Here is a 26,317-nt window from a genome sequence, read left to right on the forward strand (position 1 = left end):
GTACAGCTTCCAAAAATTATTTGATGGATCTTACTTGAGCCTAAACTACTCAGCTCCCCTAATGTCTATCCCAGACTTGAAAAGTTCTGTGTTGAATAATCAGATACATTCTCAGGAAATGTGAGACAGAGGCCAGGGATTAATAATCATTGCTGATTTGGCTTCCAGGCTCCTACTTAGACAGACTGATTTCTTCCTTCACGTTTGTTTCTCTCTTCTCTTCTTCCTGGATATCTTTTAGTATGAAACAAAGTAGATATCAACCCAATAAATGTGATTAAAAAGCTAATTTCACAAACCCAAATTATACCTGAGTTGATGAGTTCTTATCGATTTGACCCAAGCCCCAGTCATCAAGAACGAAAAAAAGCATTAATTGAGGAATTTCTTCCTCCATTAGATTGGCCTATAAACAAGTCCAAGGCTCATTTTCTATGCTAATGATGATGAGGGAGGGCCTTGTGTGTAGGTGGTATAAGGAAGGTAGCTGAGCAAACCAGGGAGAACAAGCCAGTAAGCTACATCCTTCTGTACTTCTGCTTCAGTTCCTGCCTCTGGCTTCCTGCCCTGAGTTCCTGCCCCAACTTCCCTGGATTTCTGTGTGCAAGCCAAACAAACCCTTTCCTTCCCAAGTTGATTTTGGTCATGTAATTGATTAAAGGAATAGAAAGCAAACTCAGAAAATGACTACTGCTGTCCATCCTCAGTGCTGTTATGGACTTGCTAGATGAGGTTGAAGAGTGGGCAAATAGAGATGATTTTAGGCTGAGCAAGCAGTACATGAAAATTATCTGTGAAGTCAAAATTTTCCATTTCAATTGCTGAATTAAAGTTCTTCATCTCTATAAATATCCTTAACCTTAAAAACATACTGAGTGGCTGTACTGGCTAGTTTTGTGTCAACTTGGCACAGCTGGAGTTATCACAGAGAAAGGAGCTTCAGTTGAGGAAATGCCTCCATGAGATCCAACTGTAAGGCATTTTCTCAATTAGTGATCAAGGGGCAAAGGCCCTTTGTGGGTGGGACCATCTCTGGGCTGGTAGTCTTGGTTCTATAAGAGAGCAGGCTGAGCAAGCCAGGGGCGGCAAGCCAGGAGGAAACATCCCTCCTTGGCCTCTGCATCAGCTCCTGCTTTCTGACCTGTTTGAGTTCCAGTCCTGACTTCCCTGGTGATGAACAGCAATGTGGAAGTGTAAGCTGAAAAAACCCTTTCCTCCCCATCAGCTTCTTGGTCATGATGTTTGTGCGGGAATAGAAACCCTGACTAAGTGGCCAAGGGCACTGGATTACAGCTGATTGTAATGAACAGCTACCATAGAAAAGGGTGTTTTAAGAACCATCTTGTGTATTGCCTTATTTAACTCAAAAGTTTATATCATCATTTACATTTTAAAGATGAGGAGATATGGTTAGAAACTGCTTAAGAAATCACTGAGAACTCTGAGGAAACAGGAGTCAAGCCTAGACTAATGTCATGTCCTTCCTAGTTAGTTGCCTCCTCCCTGTTGGTCTATTCCTAACATCTCAAGCATGTGTGTGCATTTTCAGGAGACGGTTGGTGGTAATGTGCAAACAAGTAGGAAGTGGAGAAGAATCTATGCCAGTCCTTCTCTTTATCAGGACATGCTTAGTGCAATCTTTTGCATGGGGTCTTGTGCATATGCATTTAGAAAGTTTTTGTTTGGCGATGTAACTCCCTGTGGTTATAGATCATAGTGATACATGCCTCTGAGCCATTGATGACTTGTTGACATCTTAGTTGGGATTTCATTGCTGTGAGAGACACCATGACCAAGGCAACTCTAATAAATGACATTTAATTGGTGCTGGCCTACAGTTCCAGACATTCAGTCTATTCTCATCATGACAGGAAACATGGCAGCAGGCAGGCAGACATGGTGCTGGAAGAGAATTCTACATCTTTATCTGAGGGGAGCCAGGAGGAGGCTTTCTTCTACACTGGGCAGAGCTTGAGTGTAAGAGCCCTTAAAGTCTGCCTATACAGTGAAACACTTCCACTAACAAGGCCACACCTCCTAATAGTGCCAGTTCCCATGGGCCAAGAATGTTCAAACCACCACAGTCATTTATGTACTATTTGGAGCATTGTAAAAGTTCTCAGACAACATTACCAATGGCAGTGCTATTTATGCCTCTTTCTTATTTATTTATTTATTTATTTATTCATTCATTCATTTTGCTGTCACTTACTCTCAAGAGGAAAGTACCAGTGCTGAGTCTGTGACAGGATGAGGGTGGGGGAGATAAGCTTAGTCTCTGCAAAGTTTCAGTTCCCAAAGAAGGAGATTTGCTTTAATTAATGTGTTTCCTAGGAAATCTAAAATCAAGTAGGGCCAGCTCATCACAGTTACGACTGTATGTAACTAATTACTGAGATACTAAGGAAAAATCATCTAAGTCAAATAATCTCACATTCATAATCAAACATGTACCCCAATTATGTGTGTATTCAGACCTTGCTTTCCTGTTCATAAGTTTTTGGGGGTATTTTGTGATAGAACATTACAACCAAAAAAATTGCCTCCCTCAAGAAACATGGAAACTGGCTTCTTGTCACACTGGTTAGCTGAGCAGATTTGTGCCAGTCTAAGCTTTATCTCCACCTCACCCTCAACATCAGTCTAAGATGTTTTCATCAAAACTCCTTTGTTTGTTCTTCTAGTTTAATCTGTAAAGCAGAAGCCAGGAGCTCATGCATTTAGTAAATATTGTTTGGCTTGAAAGTGTGTCATAAGAAGTTGTGATTCATTTCCATTCCTAAGTGCTTCTGTGCTTTGATATAACTTATGAAAGGACTTTATAATAGAACTTTGCAGTTTTCAGTGTTGGCTTGGCATTTTACGAATATTTAGACATGGACTTACATTGGTTAAAAAGACATAGCTCATGATAGAGTTCTTGGAGGTTGGGAAGGATGTGGCTTTCTTTCATCTCACAGAGTAATGCAGTTGAAGAATGGTAAGTTACAGTTTTATATTTCTTATCTGCCTTCAGAAGCAAAGTAAAAGACAAGTGCTATAGGAATAATCAGTAGCATAATTTTATATAATAATTTATAATGCACATATTAAAACCTGACACAGATGTGCTGAGCCACTGAACAGGTCTTAGCAAATTCAGTAAGATTGAAGTCAAATAAGTATCTTTGCTACTCACAATGATATAAGTCTAAAAATCAGTAACAGGAAGAGAATTGAATATTTGCAAACACACTGGAATTAAACACCTTGTTTCTTTTATAGCAGCCAGTTCATGGAGTATAAAAAAAGGAGGCGTGGTATATATATTAGCAGAAATACAAATGGAAACATGACTAACAAAACTGACAGGACACAGCTCAAGCAGCTCCAAGAGGGAAGTTTACAGTGCCAACATGAGCGAATGACAGATTTTAAATGAACATTACAAGTCAATAGAGAAGGGGAAACAGAGGAAACCTGGAGTCACAAGAAGAGAGAAGTAACATATATTAGAGCAGAAATAAGTAAAGAGAGACTAAAAATGCAAATAAGAAATGAGAAAATATAGAATATGATTTTAGTGCTCAGAACAGTTCACAAACACATATTAAATTAAGAAAAGGAGATTGAAGGATCGTATCAGTCCAAAATCAGTGCAGAAACATTGGATCTGATAACACAGATGTACAAAGGCTCCTGGGAGGCACAGTGAACAGTTATAAGTCAAAATGTTGGCATAGGAGAAATGGACAAAGCCTAGACATAATCAACCTGCCAAGACCAGACCGTGAAGAGGCAATAGCAATCACCTCAGACCAATACTGTAATGACCAAGAACCTTCCAGCAGTGAAATCCATCCCCAAACTAAAACCAGACAGTTTCTTAAATAAATCCTACCAAATATTTAAGGAAGAATTAATATCAATCTTTTTCAAAGTCAGCCAAGAATTTGAAGAGGGGAGAACACTTCCACATTTTAGTTTATAAGGCTACCTTCACACAAATAGAACCAAATCCGGAAATGCAAGGAATGAAATTATACTCTCAAATCCTTGATTAAAAAAAATGGTACAAAAGCCCGAGTCAAATGCTAACAAAGTGAGTAAAACAGCATATTAGGAAAATCATACATACTATGATCAGATGGGATTTATTCTTAGGATAAAAAGATGTGTCAGCATAAGGAATTCATTAAATGTGGTGTACCACATTAAGAGGATGAAGAATATAATCCACCTGATCATTCCAATAGACACAGAAAAGCATTTTACAAAATTGAAAATCTTTTAGTAGTGAAGAAAAAAGCATACTAGATTTAGAAGGAATGTACATCAGTAAAATGAAACAATACATTATTGACCCACAGATAATGTCAGATACCACAGAGAAAAGCTACAAGCTTCCCATTTAAGATCAGGAATAAGACAAGGGGTTGCATTCTTGCCACTTCTACTTAATGTGATAATGCAAACCCTGGTCAAAGCAACGAGGCAATAAAAAGGGTTGAACCTAAACTACAAAGAAGACTTAAATCATTCATGTTTGCACATGGCAACCTTTTATAATACAAAAAAAAAATTACTTTAAACTTGTTTTTTCACCTAAGTCCCTTCAATTAGCAAGTTACTTTAATAATGTTACAAGATTCCAAAGAACATGCAAAAATTAGCTAAACCTCCAACACTAACAACAAATCCTGAAAGGAGTTAAAGAACACAGCAATATTTAAAATTGTTTAAAAAAGAATAGATTTGGCTACCTCTGAAATGTCTGTAGGCTGAAAACTATAAAACTCTAATAAAACAATTTGAAATTACAAGTAAGTCATACTATATTCTGTACTCATGGACTGGAAGAATGACTTTTGTTAAAATGTTCATACTGGCTCACATGATCACCATATCAATCAATCCTTATTACAATGTCATCAGTACTTTTATAGAAATTTTTTTAAAAATCTTACAACTATATGTAAACATTCAGAGTCACGAGAGATCAAATCTATCAGAGGAACTAAGCAGGCATCAGCCTTCCTGGTGGCAAATTGTATTAAATAATTTTTATAGAACTGGTACTGACATAAAACCAGATACACAGAATAATAGAACAAATATAGTCAAGAGATAATGTATCCATGTGTTCGAACTTTCTTCCACAAGGGTGCCAAGAATGTACAGTGAGGAAATGACAGTATCTTTAAACGGCACTGGGAACACTAGATAACCACACAGAGAAGAATAAAATTGGATTTTTATCTAACTCTATGCACAAAAATTCAATTGAAAATAAGCAAAAGGCCTACATGTGGAGCCTGAAATGGTAAAAGTTCTAGAAGAAATCAGTGGGAGAAAGCTCCTTGACATTGGTCTTGCAATGATATTTTTAAATCATATACCACCAAAAACACAAGGAACAAACCAAAAATAAATGAGAGAGACAAAAAATATTTCTGCACAGCAAAGACGATAATCAAATGGATAAACACCCGATGGAATGGGAGAAAACATTTCAACTCAGAGAATGTATCTTATAGGGGTGGCACCCAAAATGCTTAGGGAATTCAAATAAATAACCTTCCTTTTGGAGAACAAAGAGTTCAGTTAAAAAAAGGCCAAGATGTGAGTAGATATTTATTAAAAGCATGGAAATGGAATGGAATGGAAAAAGTCCGTCATCATTAATTACTAATCATTAAAGAAATGCAAATCAAAATCATTTGTATTATCATCTCTCTTATCCTGTGGTGGCTGTTAATCAATGCAAGCGAACTCAAACATTGGCCATAGTGGAGAAAAGAAAATCTTTTTTTCCCCATGTAAGAATGGAAAATGTTGCAGCATCTATAGGAAGTTCTTCATCATAGAACTATTGTATGATCTGGCAAATCGACCTCTGTACCCAGAAGAAATAAATCAGTAGGTTTCAGAGGTACCAGTTCATTGTAGCATCATTCCCAATAGCCATCCCAGAAATGAGCCAAAAATCTATGGACAGATAAATGAACAACAAAGTTGCAATATACAGATACACAGAATCTATTCAAACACTATACAGAGAAGGACATACTGTCACCAAGTGTGAAGTAAGCCAGGCACAGACATACTGAATTATCTCACTTATAAATGTGGAATCTAAACACTGGAACCCGCAGAAGCAGAGGGCAGGGTGGTGGTTGCCAGAGGCTAAGAGCTGGGGACACAAGGAGATACAGGTCAAGTCCAGAAAGCCTTTGCATATAAAATGAGTAAGTTTGGAGGACTTAATTTATAATTTGGTGACTAGAGCTAAAAATACAGTGTTGTTAAGTTGAAATTTGCTGAGAAAGGTGATCCTAAAATGTTCCCACCACACAAAACTGTAGTAATTCTGAGTGAGATAAGAGTGTTGATTAATTTGACAGGAGTAATGATTTTACTGTATAACAAATCACCACATTGTGTATTTTAAACATCTACAAATGTTGTTCGTCAATTGCTTTTCAATAATTCCAGAAAGAATTAGCCTATAATAACTAAACACCAATTGCTTAAACAATGGAAGTCCCGTGCAGTATAAATTTTATGTTTTTATTGAATGTCTCTCTGCTGTTTATCTGATTAGTTCCAGCTACTATTCTAAGCACCGGCATTTTCACAACGAATGGAAGGAAAACCTACGGTGGTGGCTTCTCCTCGGAGCAGAGGACAGAGTGAATGAACAAGATGTTGCCTGTGCCAGGGTGTGGCAAGAGCTTAAATCACCATTCAGCTGAGAGGCATAAGCAATGAACTATCAGATATGACAGCAACTCAAACCCTTGGCCCCAGAATTTAGCAATGCTCCCACAAAACACTGCTCATATTGACTTAGGGATTCAAAACTGCTCGCAAAACTCAACTGCCTCTGGAGCTTTCTCATGCTTTCACGTTTCCATTTTTGTGTCTGCAAACAGCTCAATGCTTTATTTCCGCACTACGGATGCAACTGTAAACCATTTTCAATCCCGTGCATCAGAGGCCTTTCTGCTCTAAACAGACCTATGGTTTTCTGCCTCTTCCCTGCAGCTGTCCTCCCTCCCGAGCCTTCTGTCTCCTGAGCCTTCCGCCTCCTGAGCCTTCTGTGGATCTTCTTCTAGAAACTTGCCTCCAGCATTCACAGAATCCTACATGTGTCTTCATTTTCTTTATTTGTGGTTTTGATCCAGGAAGCACAGTTTCTGCACAGCACAGTCTTACTAACACACAAATAGCATCCAAAGGTGCTCCTCTACATGAGAGATTTGGAGATATAAGAATTCTAGTTTAGAAATATATTAACATACAAATTTGAGGGGATGTCTTCATATGCTCTGGCTTCCAGTGGTGACTTGAAGATCTGAGTTACAAGTTACAACGCATATCTCTGGACTGTTGCATGTAGATTTACTAGCTACCCACCCCAGACATATCTAAGATTGTTTTCTCCATGATGTTTTTCAAAACAATCTAAAAGTATATAAATGGGTGAAAATACTTTGTAATTTAATGTAATCAACTCCATGATAATTTATTAATGTACAGTGAGTATAGCACCTGCATGTGCACATGAACACCCTCACATATGTGTGTGTAAGTCCTGGATGATGCTTGCCCAGTGTGCCTGTGGCGATCAGAGAACAACCACTGGTGTTTTCCTTTTCTGCTGTCTTGTTTGTAATAATGTGCCTCCTGAATGAATATGAATGAGGATGCCAGCCTCGCTGGCCCACGTGGCTCCAGTGACCGTTCGGTCTCTGCATTCTGCCTTGCAGTGGGAACACAGGGATTGCAGACATGTGCTAACATATCTGACTTTCATATGCATCCTGAAGCCCTGAACTCTGGGTCTTATTCTTATAAGACAAGTGCTTTACCCACTGAGTTATCTCCCCACCCCCTCCACCATACCTCTTAAGACAAACACATAAAAGAAGTTCTTACTATATATCCTTTTTTTATCCCCTGTCCTTTTTTTCTTGAATTTCTAAGTTTTAGAGATAGAAACATTCTGCACTGATTTATTTTGCATTCTTCACGTTAGCCACCCCTGTTTCTTTTGTTCTACCTTCTGGGATATATATTTAAGGCTCTTTCCCATCATCTCTTTGGCCATGTTTTCTAGTTATGTGCCATATTTTAAGATCTAGAACACTTTTCTCCATTGAGTATTAATTTTATAGCTTAATGATTTATTGAATGGATTTATGTGTTCTCACACCCCAAGGACACCATTTTAGAGGTGTTCACCCTACCTCACTCTGTTTTCATTATGGCTTCTGTTTCCAGATCCATGTGGACTTGTTTATTTTTGTCTCTGTTCATCATTGAAGTTGCAGCCTCCATGGGATGTCTGGTGATCCTGTTTGTCCAGACACAGGTAAGGCACAGAGATAGGGATCTTCCTGGCTAGTGCCCCACACTTCAGGGAGCTAGAGCAGAAGCCTGCCTTTCTATTTTTTTATATGATACACAGAAGGCTAATGTATTTCTCTTGATTTCTTCTGTTCCTGGGAGAGGGGATACGTCTGATATCTTACCTGTAAAATACAAGCTTCTCTATTCTCTCCCTGTCTTGGGAGACAACGTAAGACAGGCTTTGCACTGTTGGTGGCTTGTTTCTGTTTCTGAGATGGCTGCTACTGTGGCCCAAGAGGTGTCTGATGTCTATGAATCCAGAGGATAATCAGATTTTAATTCTTTCAAAGAATGTCTTTTTAAGTCCTCTGCCAGTACAGGAAGGTGGTTGCCTGGACAAAGAATCTCTTGTTAAATTTTCAATTTTTTTTCCCCAGTGGTGTTTCATGCCTTTAATCCCAGCACTTGGGAGGCAGAGGCAGGTGAATTTCTGAGTTTGAGACCAGCCTGGTCTACAGAGAGAGTTCCAGGACAGACAGGGCTACACAGAGAAACCCTGTCTCGAGAAACCAAACCAAACCAACCAACAACCAAACAAACAAACAAACAAAACCAAAAAGAGAAAAACAGTATTTTTTTTCCTTCAGTGCACCAGAATTCAGGTTCCAATGAGGTTTTTGATAAGACAACAGATACTAATTTAATCGCTATTTCTGTGACCCAGCAGCTGCCAATGGGACCTGCCCATTTTGTGAAGACTGTGTCCATGTGCAGCACTGTCTCTTAGGGGTTCTCAGTGGGTCTGTCCTTCTCAAGACGCATGCTTCTCTAGACCTCCGTGAAATATGGCTTATGTTGCCTTTCCAACCTTTTCTATTTTGTTTTCTTTATTCTTATTCATATTTCTCTCATCGTTTTGCCTCCCGAGTTGACCAGTTTCCTTCCAATCATTTCTCATCTCATTCTCTTCTCATCCCCTGTTTCTGAGTATGACACTTTACCTTTCAGTCATTCCAAAATTCTGTCTTTAAAGTTGCTTTCCTACTACCACATCTTACTTGTTTCCCTGTCTTTCTTCCCATTTATTTTTCTTTTTTGCCTGTGTGTATATATCCATATGCATGCCCAAGAACATACATGTATAATGGTATAAATATATGCATGTTTATGTGAAGGCCAGAAGTCAACTTCAGATGTCATATACCTTCTTTGCTGATACCATATGTCTTATTGGCCTGGACCTGCTAGATTCAGCCAGGCTGGATGACCAGGAATTCACTGGACTCAGCCTCCCTACCATCGTACTTGGGATTACAAGTACATACTACTGTGTCTGGATTTCTTACGTGTTTGGGGTATCAAACTCAGATCCTCATACATAGCACACAGTAAGCATTTTACCAACTGAGCTATCTCCCAGCTCCCGTTTTGTGTGTGTGTGTGTTTCTATACTTTTATTACTTTGTAACTTAACAGCTTAATTTATCTAAGGATGCTAATGAAGCTCTTATTTCTCTGACATCTTTGGTTTCTTTGCTCACTTGTTGCTTCACTGTTTATTTGTGACTTATCTAGGTTATCTCTTTCCCTCTTCTTTCTTTCTCAAGGTACTTTGGAAGAATTCTTACATGAGGCAAAATGCCCTGTACCCTCTTTCCTTCTTTGTCCCAAACACAGGTAGAGCTGGGGACAGGCAGCTTCAGTGAAATAAGGAAGTGGCATTTAAACTTTGAGGTAACTAAAATGAGGGCCATGTGCCCCAGCAAAATCCAAAATCTGTTTCATGAAGCTATGATGGTACTTGTCAGCTGTTACCCTGATGATCATGAGGATCACAGGACTGATGTTGTGTACTCTGGAGTTGATTAAGCGTCCTGTTTCAGGCTTAACCTCATCTCTGCGCCTGGGGTTGGAATGACAATGCTGTCATTTTGTGATGCAACACTCTGTGCCATTTCTCCCTGTCATCCTGATGCTTGTACTGACACGTGAATGGGATGCTTTATTTTTATCAGACTTTCTTGTTATCTCAGCATTAATTCTTATTGGTTTTAGATGAATTGCTCTGGATTGTAGACATAAGGTCTTTTCCTGCTTGCCTTTTTATTAACAGGGTGGACACTCTCAGACACTGGTGGAAGCCTGACTCCATGTGCAAGAAGGAACTTACCGTTTAATCCCATTAGTATCTCCACTGAGCCTTTCTCAGCAGCTGCTACCATAACTTCTGCCGATAGGGCTGTGACCCCATGGCTAATGAATTTCTTTCTCTTTCCACATCATTTCACAGAAGAAGAAAAAAAAAGATGATTCATTCTTACTGTAAATCTTAACAACTTCAGCATATTTTTCTTCCCTGTCATTATTAACTCAAGACCTTTCACCTTTCCCTGAGGAAGGACAGAATAGCCTATGTTTGCAGTATCTGAACAGTGACTTTAATACTTAGGTGCTTGGTCTGAACATAAGCACTGGGAGGTTGTGGCTGTCCATGTGCTCCATGTATCAGGAGTGGGTGCTATATACAGGGAGTATTATGGTGGTTTGACTGAGATCTGTCACCGGCAGACTTAGGCATTAGACACTTTGTTCCCAGTTTGTAAGGCTGTTTGGAGAAGTTATATGGAGGTGCAGCACCCACAGAGTAGTTCCGTCTATGAGAGTTTAAAACCCTGCTATAGGTCCAGTTCATCCTCTGCTTCTTTTTATGGTTAAAGAGGTGATCTTTCAGCTGCCAACTCCTCCCACCATGCCTGCCATGTTGCTTACAGACTCTAACCAACACAGTGGGTATGATGGGAATGATGTGGAACACAAGGCTGAATGCTGGGTCTCAAGTCAGTTAAAACCTATGAGCCTGCTTGCTTCTGAATGTTTCAAAGATTTCTGGACTGCATCTTCTCATATGTAACCAAAATTGTACAAAGTATAAAATGGTCTGCTGTCGTGTATATAATTGCATTTTGCAAAATCTTCTATGATGGTGCTTCTGCATATCTGATTTCTCCCTCCTGTTTTATTAAGTAATTTTCAGAATTGGAATTCCTCTGCACATAGGGAAGAGTAGATGGCTCTTCCTTTCCCTGACTTGTGTATCATATTGCTGTTCTTCCACTCACAAACATCAGGGTAGCTTAAAAGAAATATATTTTTTAACCTAGCTTCCTATAGTATAGTAGTCATAAATAATTTCCTGTGATAGCATTTTTCTAGGGAAAATTATTACTGACATATTCTTGGAGTCAGGGGAAAAAGCATCTCCCATATATGCCAGAATCTTCCATTGCTTCAAACTAGAGAATGAAGAAGGGAGTGAAGAAGGAAGGTCCTGTACAGAGGGCTTCTTAGTGCATACCAGTGGGAAGAGATACATCTGCAGTGAGATGCTGGCTTGTTGATTCATCTATGGAATTCAAATTTCCACTGATCTCCTGGGGCTGACAAGCATAACTTGAAAATGAGGGCACTATGTTTTGATCAGCTCCAGAATAAATAAGGAGCTGAAATCAGTTGTTTGAAGGAAATATGACTACGGGGCTTGCGTTTGATCAGCAATCTTCAGATTTTTAGGTGAAAGCAAGATAACTTGCATAAAACTCCTTGTTTGCTCTTTGTAAACTTTTTCTTAAAGAGTAGCAGCACTCTTCAGAGTGCAGCTGGGGAACCTTGGCGTATTAGGAGTTTAACCTCTGGTAATTCAGATAAGTGACTTGTCCCAAGAGGTTTGCTATGGCTTCCTTTTTAGAGAACCCAACCTTTAAAAACAAAACAAAACAAAACAAAACAAAACCAAAAAACCCTGTGTGTTGGGGGAGGGGATATGCCACAGTGCATGTGTGGAGGTCAGAGGACAACCTAGGGTCAGTCCTCACCTTACACATCGTTTCTGGCAGGTCTTTTGTTGTTAGTTGCTTTATATGCCAGGCCAGCAGGCCTACAAGCTTGTGGGTATTTTCCCGTCTCCACCCTACATGTTGATGGCAAGACATTGGGATTATAGATGTGTGCTACCATGCCTAGAATCACATGAGCTCTAGGGACTCAGACTCAGGTTGGGTTCTGGGATTTAGACTCAGGTTCCCATTCTTACATATCAAGCACTATCCAGTGAGCTGTCTTCTTAACCAGAGCCACACCATTTAAGGTCTCAAAGGGTATTGTTGTGCTTTAAGTAAAGCCTCCACTCAGCACGACTTCCCTTCTGCAGTCTATGAAGGTGCAAGAGGTAGTGGTGAGCTACCTGTCCTTCTCACTCTCCTACACAGAGATCAGAATGCCAAACGCTAACTCCGCCTGGCATTGGATTTGCTCTCCCTTGCCGCTCTCGTCTACAGGCGCAAAATGCTGACACAGTGGAGATCTCGAAATAAGTGATTTATAACTAAAATGGCCCTCTGCAGTGAAAGGTCTATGAGAGACGGGAGAATTTATTTGCTGAGTTACTATGCAAATTTCACAATTAAATCTTAACTCAGCTCCTGAGGGAGTACCAAGGATTACGGAAGGAGAGGAGCTTTGACGGGATTTTTTAAAAGTGGCGAAGAGAGGAGCCAAGAAGCAGCCACATAACCCTCCCGTTCCTCAGCTCTGCTCAGTGCTGATCTGGTCTCAGTGGGAATCAAGATGGAGAGGAAGTAGAACAGGGAAGATGGAATCAGGGGAAATGCAAAGAAACCTACTTTCTTATTTGTAAAACTGAATTAATGATTTTTTCCCCCGCAAATACGTGTCGCCACAGCGTGCTGTCCAGGGGGAAAAGCAAGTGGAGGTGCACAGTCTATTCATGAATTCCTTTATTCCTTCCTCTGAGCCTCGGTCCCTCTTCCTTCTCTCTGTATCTTTCTCAGACTGTTATGGGAAGGGGAGTGGAGCTTCCTGTTTCTCATCTAACCCTTTCTCCTGCCCCTCCTGACGCCTCAGCTCTCTCAGCTAGGCAGTTCCAGTGAGACTTCTGTTTGACAGGCAGTCTCCTGGGTGTCTCCACTGAAAAGGCCAAAGCTCCCAGTGCAGCTAAAATCCTTCCTCATCTTTAAACAGCTACTCCTTCCCCTGAACTGAATGCAAATAGGAGAGTCTCAGGGCTCCATTGCTCACCCAGGCTCCTGGTGCTTTTCTTAGCACCAGATTACTGTCTTCTGGGCAAGGCTGTTAATAGACATTCCTCCAACCCTGGCCTGTGGATGAATGACCATTAGGCTTTGTCAGAGACCATTCCCCATGGTCATTAGTCTGTCTCAGTCTTCTGCCTCCTGGAAGAGGACAGGCCCTCCCTCTTTTCCCTACATTCAGCTGAACATGCTGAATGCTCTGGCTTGTTCTTGCTGGATGATAATGAACAGTGCTGTGATAATATCATAGCATATTATCACCATCTCATCCTTAGGAGGAAGCTTATTTTCTCTCGTAGCAAAGAGTGTGTGTAGCAGCCAGCACCATAAGCCGGCTGGCCATCTAAAGATGCTACCTAGGGTATTGTGCACATTCTCTAGAAAATCTTCAAAGTGGCGTTAAAAATTGCCCTAATTCCCATGTTAATCAGTGTTCTGTTAATATAACAGAACCCAAGTACCCCAAATCAATAAACATTTAAATAGCAATGGTTTCTTTTGACCTCATGGTATTCGTCTACGGTCTTGGCCATATTGCCTCACAGCAGAATCCTTTTTGGAAATACATTGCACAAAACAACTTAGAGCATAGCTTGGAAGCTAAGAAAGAGAGAAGGAGGTAGCAAGATTCTGATCGTGACTGTAAGGTCCTAAGGTTAATGATCTAGCTTCTTCTACCAGGTTCCACCATTTGATCATCCCACCTCCCTCCACCCAATACACACAAACTAGTGTGCATACCTGAGGCAAAGCCTTTCATACATGTGTATGAAGCATATGGGCCTTAGGATGACATGTGTCCAAATCATAACAAGCCTCAAGAACTTATCTGAACTTCCTTTCCTTGAGTCTTGATAAAAATCCATCCTAGTGAAGTCAGTCCTGGGAGCTGGGGGAACTAGGGGCTCTGGAGTGCATCTGGATGCTTCCATTGAACCTCAAAAAGCTGAGATCAGACAGAAAATAACCCCCAAACAGAAAAAAATAGAAAGATAAAGATTTTCTTCATTGTTGTTTCTGTTTTCCTGTCTAGCTACCTAGATCTTTCTATCCATTATCTGCCTATCTATCTACCCATCTCTGTGCTTGAAAGCACACTTGTGCTTACATGTATGTGCCATGACACACCTGTGGTAGGAGAACAATATTCAGGAATTTGTTCTCACTTTCCACCACCCAGGTTCCAGAAACGATTGTCAGGCTTGACAGCAAGCACCCTTACCTGCTGAAACTTTTCACTTGTCCACAGTTTTTTCTTTATCTTACTATCTGCAGACTAAGTTAAAGTAAAATAGAAGTGTCCTGGCTTTCTAGGACCTTTGAATTTTCCTGGTTTGCTTGTATCTCAGAATAGGTGGTGTGCCTTCCTAAATAATCCTCCCCCCTCCTCCTCCCCCCCTCTTCCTCCTCCTCCTCCTCCTTTTCTTCCTTATCATTATGTGTGCAAGTTGGTATACATGTTCTCATATGTGTGTGTTTGTAGATATATGTGTACACACGTATGAAAATCACAGGTAGAGGTCCAATATCTTTCTCTATTATTCTCCTTAAATTATCAAGGCAAAGTCTAACATGTGAATTCACTCACCAATTCAGCCCATGTAGTTCTAGAGGTCTCTCATCTGGCCGCTCACGAGATGTGATTAAAAATGGGTCATCATAGCTGCCTGGCATTTCCACCTGTGCTCAAGATCCAATCTCCAGTTCCTATGCTTTGTGACAAGTGCTTTACACACTAAGCCATCTCCTCAGACTTCACATTTTATTTTAATAGTAAAAACAATTTTTCTCTTTTGAAAGTCAAGGTTAGTTTGCAAAAAATTGATAGAGTGTATCCAAATTGACATTGGTTGTAAGCTGATATTAATCTTACACTGGGGGATGGTTTGGAGGAGCACTATCAGATCATCGTTACAAATAGCCCTCACACTACAAAAACACAAGTTTCTTCTTTTTAAAAAAATGAGTCTTTTCTTAGTATTGCTTTGATATGAAAAAAAAATGTGTGATTGTCCTCTACCAGTCTGTGAGTGGGAATTTCATTTTGCTATAAAGAAGTTACATATGTTAACAATAAAGATATTAAAGTCTGAGCACACTGCAAAGGCACCTGCTTTGCTACCTGTTTAGCTTTGTTCCACCTCTGCTGGATGAGTCCTTTTCCCAAAATGCTTTCTTAAGTGTCCCTACTTGCTGCTTTTTCAGGTCCTTTGAGGCAGATGAGAGACAGTCTATAAGAAGGTGATTTGAAATTTGTATGTATTAGTCCATATTTTTAATTATAACATAACCAGTTACTTTAAACTACCAAATGACTAAAAAAATATGAAGATAGTTCCAGATCTTCTGAGAGATAAATGCAAACAATAGCAAATTCAGTCAGGATAGCAGGAATCCTAGACTTCTACTGTAAAAACAAAGGACTTTAGAGACCTCCCCTTCTTGAGAGCTAAGTGATGTGCTAGTCCCTCACTTTAGCATTCACTCCTCTCCTAAGGACGATCTCATGACAGAGAACTTTCCAGTCTCATGCAACACATGGAGGACATACGTTGAATTATCAGTTTTTACATAGAGCATCCAGGCAGCCATGTTGTTTATCTATTTGACCTCTCAAAGGCAAAGCAGCTTCCTATCTCATTTAGTCACCAAACAATCCTTGACCACATACTAGGTGCCAGGCATTGTTCTAGGGACTAGGGATAGAACAGGGAATAAGACGGATATAATTCATGTTCTTGGGTAATTTATATGCCACTATAAGAAGACGGTGCAACAATGCAAGACATTGAGAAAGGAAGACAGAATTATAATGCTCTTTAGACAGTGAAGGCAGAAGTGGGGATCGACCAGGCTGCCAGAGGTGTTTTATGGTTAAATAACGTGCCGAGAAAGTGATACATAAGCCAAGACTAGAAGAGATGAGCTGGCTATGCAAAGTGCTTTGGAGAATCTCATTTTAGGAAAGGAAAAGATTTGGAAAAATAACATACATCATTCATGTGAGAAATCGCAATGGCCTTGATAGCGCATGTGACAGTACACAAGGCAGAGGAAACAAAGTTGGTACAGATGGGAGAAAGAGTCTGAGGCAGGGAAGGGCAGTGTAGGTCCTTCACAGAGAAGTGTAAAACCTGACATGCTTTAAAAGGACCACTTTGGTACCTGAGTTTGAAATAGACTCAGCTAAAGAATGTGGGTCAGTCACAAGTGGAGGAGGGAGACAGGTTTAGAAGCCGTTTGAGTAATTGAGGTGCTGGTAGAAAGGTTGAGAGTTGGATAGATTCTGAGAGTAGAGCCATAAGGGTGTGCTGGGAGATGGGGTGGGGGAGGGCAGAAGATAAATGCTGGATGTTTAGGCTGAGGAAACAAAAGGAAGGAGTCACGAATTAACTTAGATGACAAGGCCTGCAGGCAAAACTGATTATAGTTTTCAGTTCTGACCATACCTAGCCAATGTCACTTTAAATACATGAAGACAGTGGTCACGCCAAGGTAATAGTCAAGCAGTCACTTTGACTATAGTGGACATATGTTTCTTAAATAAGCACACAATATCACGAAAGAACAGTAGACTTAAGAGGAAAATTGATATTCAGATATTTTCATTAATATATCAGAAACAAAATAAAATTTAACATGGCTTCATGTGTATTATATGGGACATGGTGGAAGGTGACACACAGGGTGTGGTTCATTGTCCTTGATTAAGCACAGGCACTGAATGTCATGGCCAAGCCACATTCACTAGGCTAAGAATCTAGAGCATAGTTTCCTGTCTATCAGATGAAAGTCTTATTTCGAGGCAACATTTCTAACAGATACCTGTGTTATCAAAACTAGAAAGTTAATGTGCTGTGTGCCCTTTTTCTTTAATTAGCTTTGCTTCATGGCTGGAAGTTCTTTTATGGATCTGAAACTGTAGCCCTGTTTTTGAAACCAGAAAACCATCACTAGCATCTAAGGAAGACACTAGATCCAGCAATTTCTATTGAAGTTTTTTTTTTTTTTTTTTTGAACAGACAGGCTTTCTCTCCTGTATTTTGAATCAGGGCACATCGAAATGTCTGAGATGTTCAATGTGTGCCTGATTTTTGTCTTTTGTTTTGTTTTTCTTTTTGAGCTCTGTTTTGATGATAAAGTTATCAAAGGTGAAAGGATTATAAAGCACAGACTCATGCGTTAACGTATGCTGGGAGCCTCGGCAGCCGGTAGATGTTTGAGGTGAAGGCACAAAGATTCCTGAGCAGTGTTGTTCAACTGAATTAGGTTTTCTGATTCTCAGGGACCCAACTGAGCATCTACAAATGCAAAATGCACGCTTAAGCTCAAACAGTTTCCCAGTTCATCAGTTTCTTAATACAAGCACTCCCTGTTTCAGGACAAGTCTACGGAGGACTTAACTGAACGAATGGTAAAATTGATTTCCTTTGTGTTTGTTTGTGTGCAGACTCACCCATGTAAAAAGCCAGAGGAGAAAGTCAGGTGCCCAGTTGTCTTGAGGCAGTATTGTTCGCCGAACTTAGAGTGAGGATGGTGGCCAGCAAACCTCAGCCATTCAGCCCTCTAATTCTACTTCAAATAGTCCTGAGATCATGGGCATCTGTGTATGACCTCATCTGTGTTTATTGTGACATAGATGCTGGGATCTGGACCTGGATCTCAGGCTTGTACATCAAGTGCTCTCAACCAGGGAGCCATCTCTGCAGACTTAGAAAAATGTAAATACCAGACGTGTAAAATGTAAATGTAGCCAACTCAAGAGCCGTTTCCTTTCTGGTGTGTGCCTGACATGGAATAGGGGTAATCCTGGTCTAAAGGGAAACGGGGGAGAGGAAGGGAGAAGACTTGTATATCAGCTAGGAATCTGCAGCAGACATTGCAAGGTAAAGTTTCTTAATCATTTCCAATCTCTCTGGAACCAAATCCCGGGCGGTTGAAAAACCATCCTTCACAGTGAGATTCCCCATGGCCTTTCTGTTCAGCAGAGCCCAGGAGGAAGGATGGCTTAGTAATTGCTTGCCCTGTCTAGCTTTACCTTGACCCTAACCAGGCACATTACCTCAGGCCCAGAGGCCCAGCACCTAAATGAAGTGCAGCTCAACTCACCAGGAGCTCCGGTCTCGGCATTCAGAATCACATATAAAAATGAAAACTTGGTCCCATATGTCTTTAAACCCATGACGGTTACTGCTGATATGATACTGCAGGGGAAAATGACTTAGATTTTTGTTGGGTAGATAGATTTGGGGGGGTGTCTCTCTGTGCAATTTTCTTTAACATAGTGGGGTTTTTGTCACTGTAATGAAAACTGCCTTCAGTCGAAAAGAAGGAAAAAATAAAAAAGAAGGAAGTGAGGAAGAGAGAAACAATAGCAGCCTCGAAGCCAAATTTTCCAAATAAATTAAACACTTTTTCATGACACAAGACATATTAGAAACACTGGTCAAACCTTGTCCTTGAAGGTGTGAAGACCCAAGCTCTTAAAATTAATGTAAATAGCAGTACTCTCGCCACGGGCATTAATCCAGGCCGTTGAATTCAAAGGAAGGGCGAATATAGAAGGAAGAGCACAGAAGAAAAGGTCATGTGTTTGCAAAATCTTAGGGAAATTGGTGCAGCTTTGGAGACTAGCACCCTTTGCTCATATGTCTTTATGGCTATTGCATAAAATGAGTCAAGGAGAGAACCGACAGAGAGCAGTTTGCAAGTGTTTCATTGACACGAGCAAATATGGATTTTTTTTAAAGTATGTATAAGCCCTGAGATCAGTGGTTTAGCCTAAATCCAAGGCCAACAAGCAGGAGGGAGGCTGGGATCTATTTTTAGCCATCAGAGATGTGACCTATGACAAGTCACTATCTATAAATATAAAACTCACTAGCCGCTCAGTTTATTGGCGAGATTGGATGAAGTGGTGCATGTGAAAATATTTTTGAAGTAATAATGTGCTGATCCGAGATTAGGTATTATTAGCATTGGGAGAAGTGGGGGGGGGCAGAGGAGTCAAGGAGAAGGGGGGCAGAGGAGTCAAGGAGAAGGGGGGGCAGAGGAGTCAAGGAGAAGAGGAGATTGCTTCAGTTCATCTAGCTCCCCTGGGAACTGTGCACTTAGTTAGTGAGGAAACGGGGCCATCGGTGTATGTGAAAGCCAGAGAGAGACTGTGCGCACACGGTGAAGTGTTTGTGAATGCAAAGGGGATGGCCCTTTATTAGGCAGTAGATATGCTGAGTTTCAGGTTTCCACTACCAGGAGACTTGGAAAAGTTGAAACTCAGCCTAACTAGAGCTGCCAATGGCCTCTAATGAAAATTTCCATTTGGAGAGACTAGGTGTTGACTTGGCATGACACCAAACAAGCAGGCTGCTGCAGAATTTTACACCAATTGTATTTCTCCTAATTAAACCCTGTCTGACCTCAGCATTAAGAAACAATTTGTTTCAGGATATAACCAGCACACATAAGCAATTACATTCTGTTTGCCCCATTAGCATCATTTGGCTCCTTTGCTATCCAGGGCTGCTACTGAAGTGAGTGCTACCCAGCAGCCAGGGCTATAAAAAGCCTAGAGTGTTTGGAGATTTTTTTCCACCCCTCATGTGGGGAACTAAGAATATCATCATTTTTTCAGCCAAGCCAGAGATTCTGGGAGCAGTGTGCTTCTGTGTTTATTATAAGGGAGTGTATATATATATATATATATATATATATATATATATATGAATATTTTCTATGACTTATAAAGCTCAACTGGTAAAAAAACAAATGAAACTAAAATAATCTTGATTTATAATAATCTCGGCTTATTTGATACACCATGGCTCATGTTCACATTCAGCTTACTTTTTCATAGCTGTCAGACTTGGTAAATTTAAATTTGGGGAAGGGATTAAGAAAAAAAAAAAACTTTGTCGTAAGGATCACACACAAGGTCCTGAGAGGCTAGAAAAGCACTTTAGCACTGAGCTATATACCCTTCTGGATTTTTAAACAGAAAAAAAAAAAAAAAAGAAAAAGAATCTCAAAAGCATTGCAAAAGAGGCATTCTATCCATGTAAGAGACAGAGCAACAGAGAAGGCCTTCAAACCTGAACACTCACCAGGCTCGCCAAGAAAGTTCATATTAGCGGTAGGAGCCTGACAGGAAAATCTGATCTTCCTGGACTTGCGCACGACACCTGCTAGCTTTAAGGGCACCCATGCCCTGTCTGAGGGATTTCCTGTGGGAAGCAGTTATAGAAAGCAGCTGGCTTTGGAGCTGTGCTCTTGTCTCCTTGGTCCTTAATGTTGCTCAGGAGAGCCTGGACCATCCTGCATTCTTACTCCATACTGAACCTGTTAGGCGTGGACTTCTTTTTTCTGGCATCCTGGGTCTGGTAGCTAAAGTGGAAAAGTTAGGACGAGTGGTATTCCATGTAGGAGTGGTGACAGAGAGAGAAAGAGAAACACAGAGAAACACAAGGAACAATTTCTATGTAATCTCTCAGCATACGTGACAAGATGGCGTTTACCCTGGGATGACTAGTTAGCTCTAGTGGCTTGGATGAACATTTGCCATTTTTTTTTCTGTAAGAATGGGAATGAAACCATCTCTCTGGTTTGTATTTCTCAGAGTCTGGATGGGCATGATCATCTGGGAGAGTGGAGAAGGTTTGATGCTGTTGATTCGGATGGGGCATGCTTTCCCTTCCGTGCACTGTACTGATGTGTGCCAGAGCAAAATGATTGCATCTGCACGCTCCTGAAGAGAGCTGCTCTGTGAACCAAGAGCACCTTCTGTTGGCAGCTAGGTCTCATGAGCCTTAAAAAAAAATAAAGGCCGTTTTCAATATAGAATCAAACAAATGGAGTAGTAAGTGAAGACTTTTTTTTTTAATCAGCCTTAGTAAGCTAATGTGATTGATAGATAGTCACTCCTTCCTCCTGGCAAGGTTGACACCTATTGTATAGAGTTACATTGTCCCATCCTTGCTAAATCCTGTGCATATATGTCACCGAAATGATGCATGTCTACCAATTCATGGTACATAGCCTGTAAGCAGGTATTTTAAGACACAGGGTCTGAAAGATGGCTGATTATTTTGGGAAAGGAGCCATGCTCAAATCAGAAGACTTTAGTATGAGACATTTCGTGACCATGAGGCTCAGAGGAGTCCCTTAGCCTTGATTGGTAGCAGTCTTGTCTCATAGAGCATTTTGTCTTTTCTACCAGTCACTTTGCATTCGCTGACAAACACTTTCGTCTCTCTCTCTGCCTTGACCTCACATTCTTAACTCTGGTCAGACAGTTGCTCAATGTGTCCCTGAGGTTGCCAACCACATTGGATCTTTTCTATGTTGTTTCTGTGGTCCCTTCCCACTCATCTCTTTTTTTTCTAAAGCTAATTAATAGTCTTCTGCTTTATCCATGGTTACCAAATGGATAGTGAATAAGTCAGTTCTCCAGATAAGGTTCAAATAGAGATTAACTGGTTACTTTTTAACTTACAAAAAATACAAATCTCTCTGTGTCTCTCTGTCTCTATTTCTGTCTCTCTCTTCCTCTCTCTCTTCCTCTCTCTCTCTCTCTCTCTCTCTCTCTCTCTCTCTCTCTCTCTCTCTCTCTCTCTCTCTGTGTGTGTGTGTGTGTCTGGGTATGTGTTGGTGTCTATACTGACTGGTTTTGTATGTCAACTTGACACAAGCTGGAGTTATCATAGAGAAAGGAGCCTCCCTTGAAGAAATGCCTCCATGAGATCCAGCTGTAAGACATTTTCTCAATTAGTGATCAAGGGGTGAGAGGGCCCAGTCCATTGTGGGTTGGACAGGCTATCCTTGTGTTGGTGGTTCTGTGTTCTATAAGAAAGCAAGCTGAGCAAGCCAGGGGAAGCAATCCATTAAGCAGCACCCCTCCATGGCCTCAGCATCAGCTCCTGGCTCCAAGTTCCTACCTTGTGTGAGTTCCTGTCCTGATTTCTTTGGTGATGAACAGCAATGTGGAAGTGCTTCTTGGTCATGGTATTTTGTGCAGGAATATAATCCTGACTAAGATAGTGTGTTTATAGTACAGCACAGGATCTGTTTATAGTAGTAAAAGAATAGCTAACGTTCAGGGTTTTCTTGTATGCTAACTTTTGGGGTCTGGCCACTCTTGCTCTGATGATATTGCTTTCCATCTTTGGTCCTGTTAATCTGGGTCATGATTCTTTCATGAGCCCAGGATTGATTTAACTCTGTACTTTTCAAATCTGTGGCAAGAAAAAACACATCTATGTCTTAATATGCCTAATCTTATTCACATTACATCTTCCTAGTTCTTTTTTGCCTATTTTTACTTGTTTTATTTCTTTCTCATTTCTTCCTATTCTGTATTACCTGGACTTAGGCCCATTCCATCTTGGTTACAATTCTAATACAGTCCCCAAGATCCATAGGGAGCTCTGGTATAGGCTTTATCTCCATGATCCCAACCTGACTCCTGTCCTGGAGAAAAGGTCCAAGAACCTAAATTGAGTTGTTAATGGGAACTAAAGATCAGTGACATGACATTTAACACTACTTTGCATCAGTTGTGGCTTCTCCTGACCAGCAAAATAGACTGGTAGTTTGATTGAAGGGACATCCTGTGTCTGTCAGTCTGTCAGACCAGGAGGTTGGGGCTCCCTGATTTCCTTCCTGATAGCATTCTGTTGAACTGCTTTCTATTCTTAAGGTCCCACAGCATGGCTTGCAAAAGTCAGAATATACCAGACTACAGTATTTAGCCTAGGTTGGACTCTACCATCCATCTTGGTGAATGACAGAATGCTCTTACTGCCACTCTTGGAGCTCCTGGCCCATGAATGAAGAACGAATGCAATGGGTTTTGTGGGCAGATGAATATGTTTGGGTCACAGAAGCCTAACCCTTCCTCCTAGACCACTTGCCTTAACTCTCTTGTGTAACTGTTCAGTAGAGTTAATAGCTCTAAGCTCTTTAGGGGGAGGTTTGTTAAAATCATGTCCAAGAAAATAAATATAATAAATGAACAATCTCTGGAGAGAGCTTTGACATTTAAAGAAATGTAAATGAGTCTCACAAGGATATGTTATGAAATAGGCGAAGTGCATTAGCCCAAATGAGATATTTTTATACCGATTACAGGAGCCATCTCCTGGGGACCACACCTGAACTTGTCGAAGCTGAACCCCAAACCAGTTGTGTACCCAGGGATCTAGCGTGACAGATTTGAATGTGTTCTACTAATAACTCTCCTCACCCCATGCCTGCGTGCCAGCACGCAGCTCCCCTGTTACTCAATGAGCTTTGATACAAGGATGCTGGAGCATAGCTTTGAACTCTTCTGAACCCAATTATATGCAGCCATTTGACGGTACCATGGTGGGACGATGGAGGAACAGCGCCCTCTGAACTAGCATACAGAGAGTTCAAGGAGGAGTTGACTGCAGCGGGTCTGGCAGCCAATTCAGACATGGAAGTGAGCTGCCAGTGGCACGGCTGTCTGCCAGCCTGAAGCGAGGATGGTGGGTACAAAAGAGAAGTGCAATTAGTGAGAGAGAAGAGAGAGAGAGAGAGAGAGAGAGGAAGAGAGAGAGAGAGAGAGGGAATAAAAAAGATAGAGCAGACTGAATGGGGCACCTGGGCAATAGCTTTCATTTTGGAGAAAAATAGATTATTCCATCTTGGGTTCCCTGTACCGGGCATGTGGGCTGAAAGAGACCTTTTCCCCTGCAGTGGGGTGAGGCATTTCACCTTCCAAAAGCATTCCCTGGCCATTCAACTCTAACAGAAGTCAGTTCTGTAGGCCAGAAATCTGTCTCTTTCTCTCCAATCAGCTTGCCACCAATTAATAGGACCCCAATAGAAAAGAACAGAACCAGCAGGCAAGCTATTGCCCTTCTCCCATAGGGTAGGAGGTCCACGTGTTCTCCTTTTAGACAAAGGGCCTGCCCCCAACAAGTATAATACCAAGTATAAATAAAGAAGGCTTTTGTGTCCAGACTCCTAGGGAAGGAGCTGTCTTTTATTTATCTCATAAATCTGTTGTGTTTTATGGCGTGACCATAAAACCTTAAAATGACATTTTAAATCTGGACTCTCTAACAGGGATCTGTTTCCCTTGATGGAAACAGACATGACCCACCAGCCCCCTAACGTTAGCTGGCTGTTCACACTCATCATCTTTAAAGCCTGGCAAGGTGACAAGGTAAGCCTAATGCCTCCACTTGGTTGGTGGTAGGATAGTGTGGAGGTTTGGGGATGTTCCCTTGCAGTGAACTCCTTGCCTACTTTTCAGGCAATGGGAGGCAGGAAGGCTTTTCTGAAGCACTCAAACTCTGTTTGACTGAAGAGGTTTTCTCATTCTTCAGATAAAGTAAGATGAGAACGTAATTCCTGAAGGTAACCCTTACCCCCAAGCTCTGTCCTGGATGCTGGGCCGTTTAATGAGATACTGCTGCTGAGTCACAAGGAGAAGACATGCCCCTTGCCCACCCTTCAGTCTTACAGGAGCCGTGATTGGACATCTGTTCCTGTCACCTTGGGGTTCCTCCCAGCGCTTTCTCCTGCAAAAACCTCGAGTGTGATACCTGGCTTCTCTGCACTGGCTCCCATGGAACAACTTCGCCAACCTTGATCTACTGATGTGCCATCTACCCTGAAGCATATTCTTTGGCCATGAAGTTTGGGGAGGAGAACCTCTATCTCCTAGATCCAGCATCTTACTTTTCTTCCCTCTCTCCTCTTTCTGGCTTAAACTCTTTCACTCCCAGCCCACACTTTCCTCCATAGATCTAACCTTCCAATAAACCTCGAGTGAAAGATCATCTTGTGTTTTCAATTCAGGTTTTGGCCCCACAACGAATAACTCATCAGCACCTCGGCAGTTTACAAAGGGCAGGTTCAGAGCACAGAGAATGCTCAGTATGCCCCTGGGAAAACACCTCCTATGTGCTTCTGCCTAAGTTAGAACAAAACACAGATTAATATATTCATAAAGTTTCCTGCCACCTGACACCAGCGTCTCTCTAACAGATCAGAACAAACGCTGTTGATCCTGCTTTCTCCTCCAAGGCAGCATGTGAGAAACAGCCACATTCTCCACCTGTCTAGTGGCTCGTACACTTTGCTGCTAGGATGGTAAAAACCTTCCTTTCATCCAGTTCCCGCTTCTGGCTGCTTTTCCTCTCTGTGCTTTGCAAAAGCCTCTTAATTGGGCTCCCTACCTGTGGTCTTTCTCCAGTTTAGTGCATTCTATAATAACGGCCTCTGCTCCTCTGTGCCAGGAACCGGGCTAAGCACTTTGCACAAATTATCTCAGTGTGTCTTTACTAGTGCCCTGAGGTTACAGATTGGTATTGTGTAGACACTCTATTGATTTCCCTTTAATGCTTTTGAATTTTCAGTGGTGTTCTCTTGCCTATTGCATGAAGTCCAGGGGCCTTTAATACCCTGTGTCTGACTTCAATCAGACTTCTAGCATTATCTAATTGTTACTGCCATCCAGAATACAGACAGACACCTGGATGTTGGACAAACTTCTGCAGCTAACACTCTGTCCTTTATAATGCCCACATGGTTTCTGTCTGTTTGTTTGTTTGCTGTGTACTTTCCCTTGAGTCTCTTCTGGGTCTGCTTTCTCTTAAGTGATCACTCCTCTTTTACACCATCCTCACCTGTTGACCCTTTCCTTCCATGGTTGACGTTGCTAGTTGCTTATGGGTAATGAAGATTTTTCTTACTTCATACCAATAAAGCCAGAACTCTACTTGTGTTAGAATTAGACATGGTTGACATTGCTAGTTGCTTATGGGTAATGAAGATTTTTCTTACTTCATACCAATAAAGCCAGAACTTTACTTGTGTTAGAACTGGACATAAGTTCATCTCCATCCCCA

General features: G+C 41.1%; 1 long non-coding RNA gene across 2 annotated transcripts; it reads left to right on the plus strand.

The window, feature by feature from the left end:
- The first annotated feature begins 18,124 nt into the window (after nt 1-18,124).
- Nucleotides 18,125-25,233, plus strand: LOC110284177 (uncharacterized). 2 transcript variants are annotated; one of them, XR_002376905.2, is made up of 5 exons: nt 18,125-18,328; nt 23,784-23,944; nt 24,528-24,627; nt 24,718-24,795; nt 24,922-25,233. It is a non-coding gene; the product is annotated as an uncharacterized LOC110284177 (long non-coding RNA). The 2 variants fall into 2 exon arrangements; XR_002376904.2 differs by having other exon boundaries at nt 24,718-25,233.
- The last annotated feature ends 1,084 nt before the right edge of the window (nt 25,234-26,317 follow it).

Source organism: Mus caroli, unplaced genomic scaffold, assembly GCF_978045245.1.
Source record: "Mus caroli unplaced genomic scaffold, Mus_caroli_1 scaffold_18, whole genome shotgun sequence".
NCBI classification, from domain to species: Eukaryota; Metazoa; Chordata; class Mammalia; order Rodentia; family Muridae; genus Mus; species Mus caroli.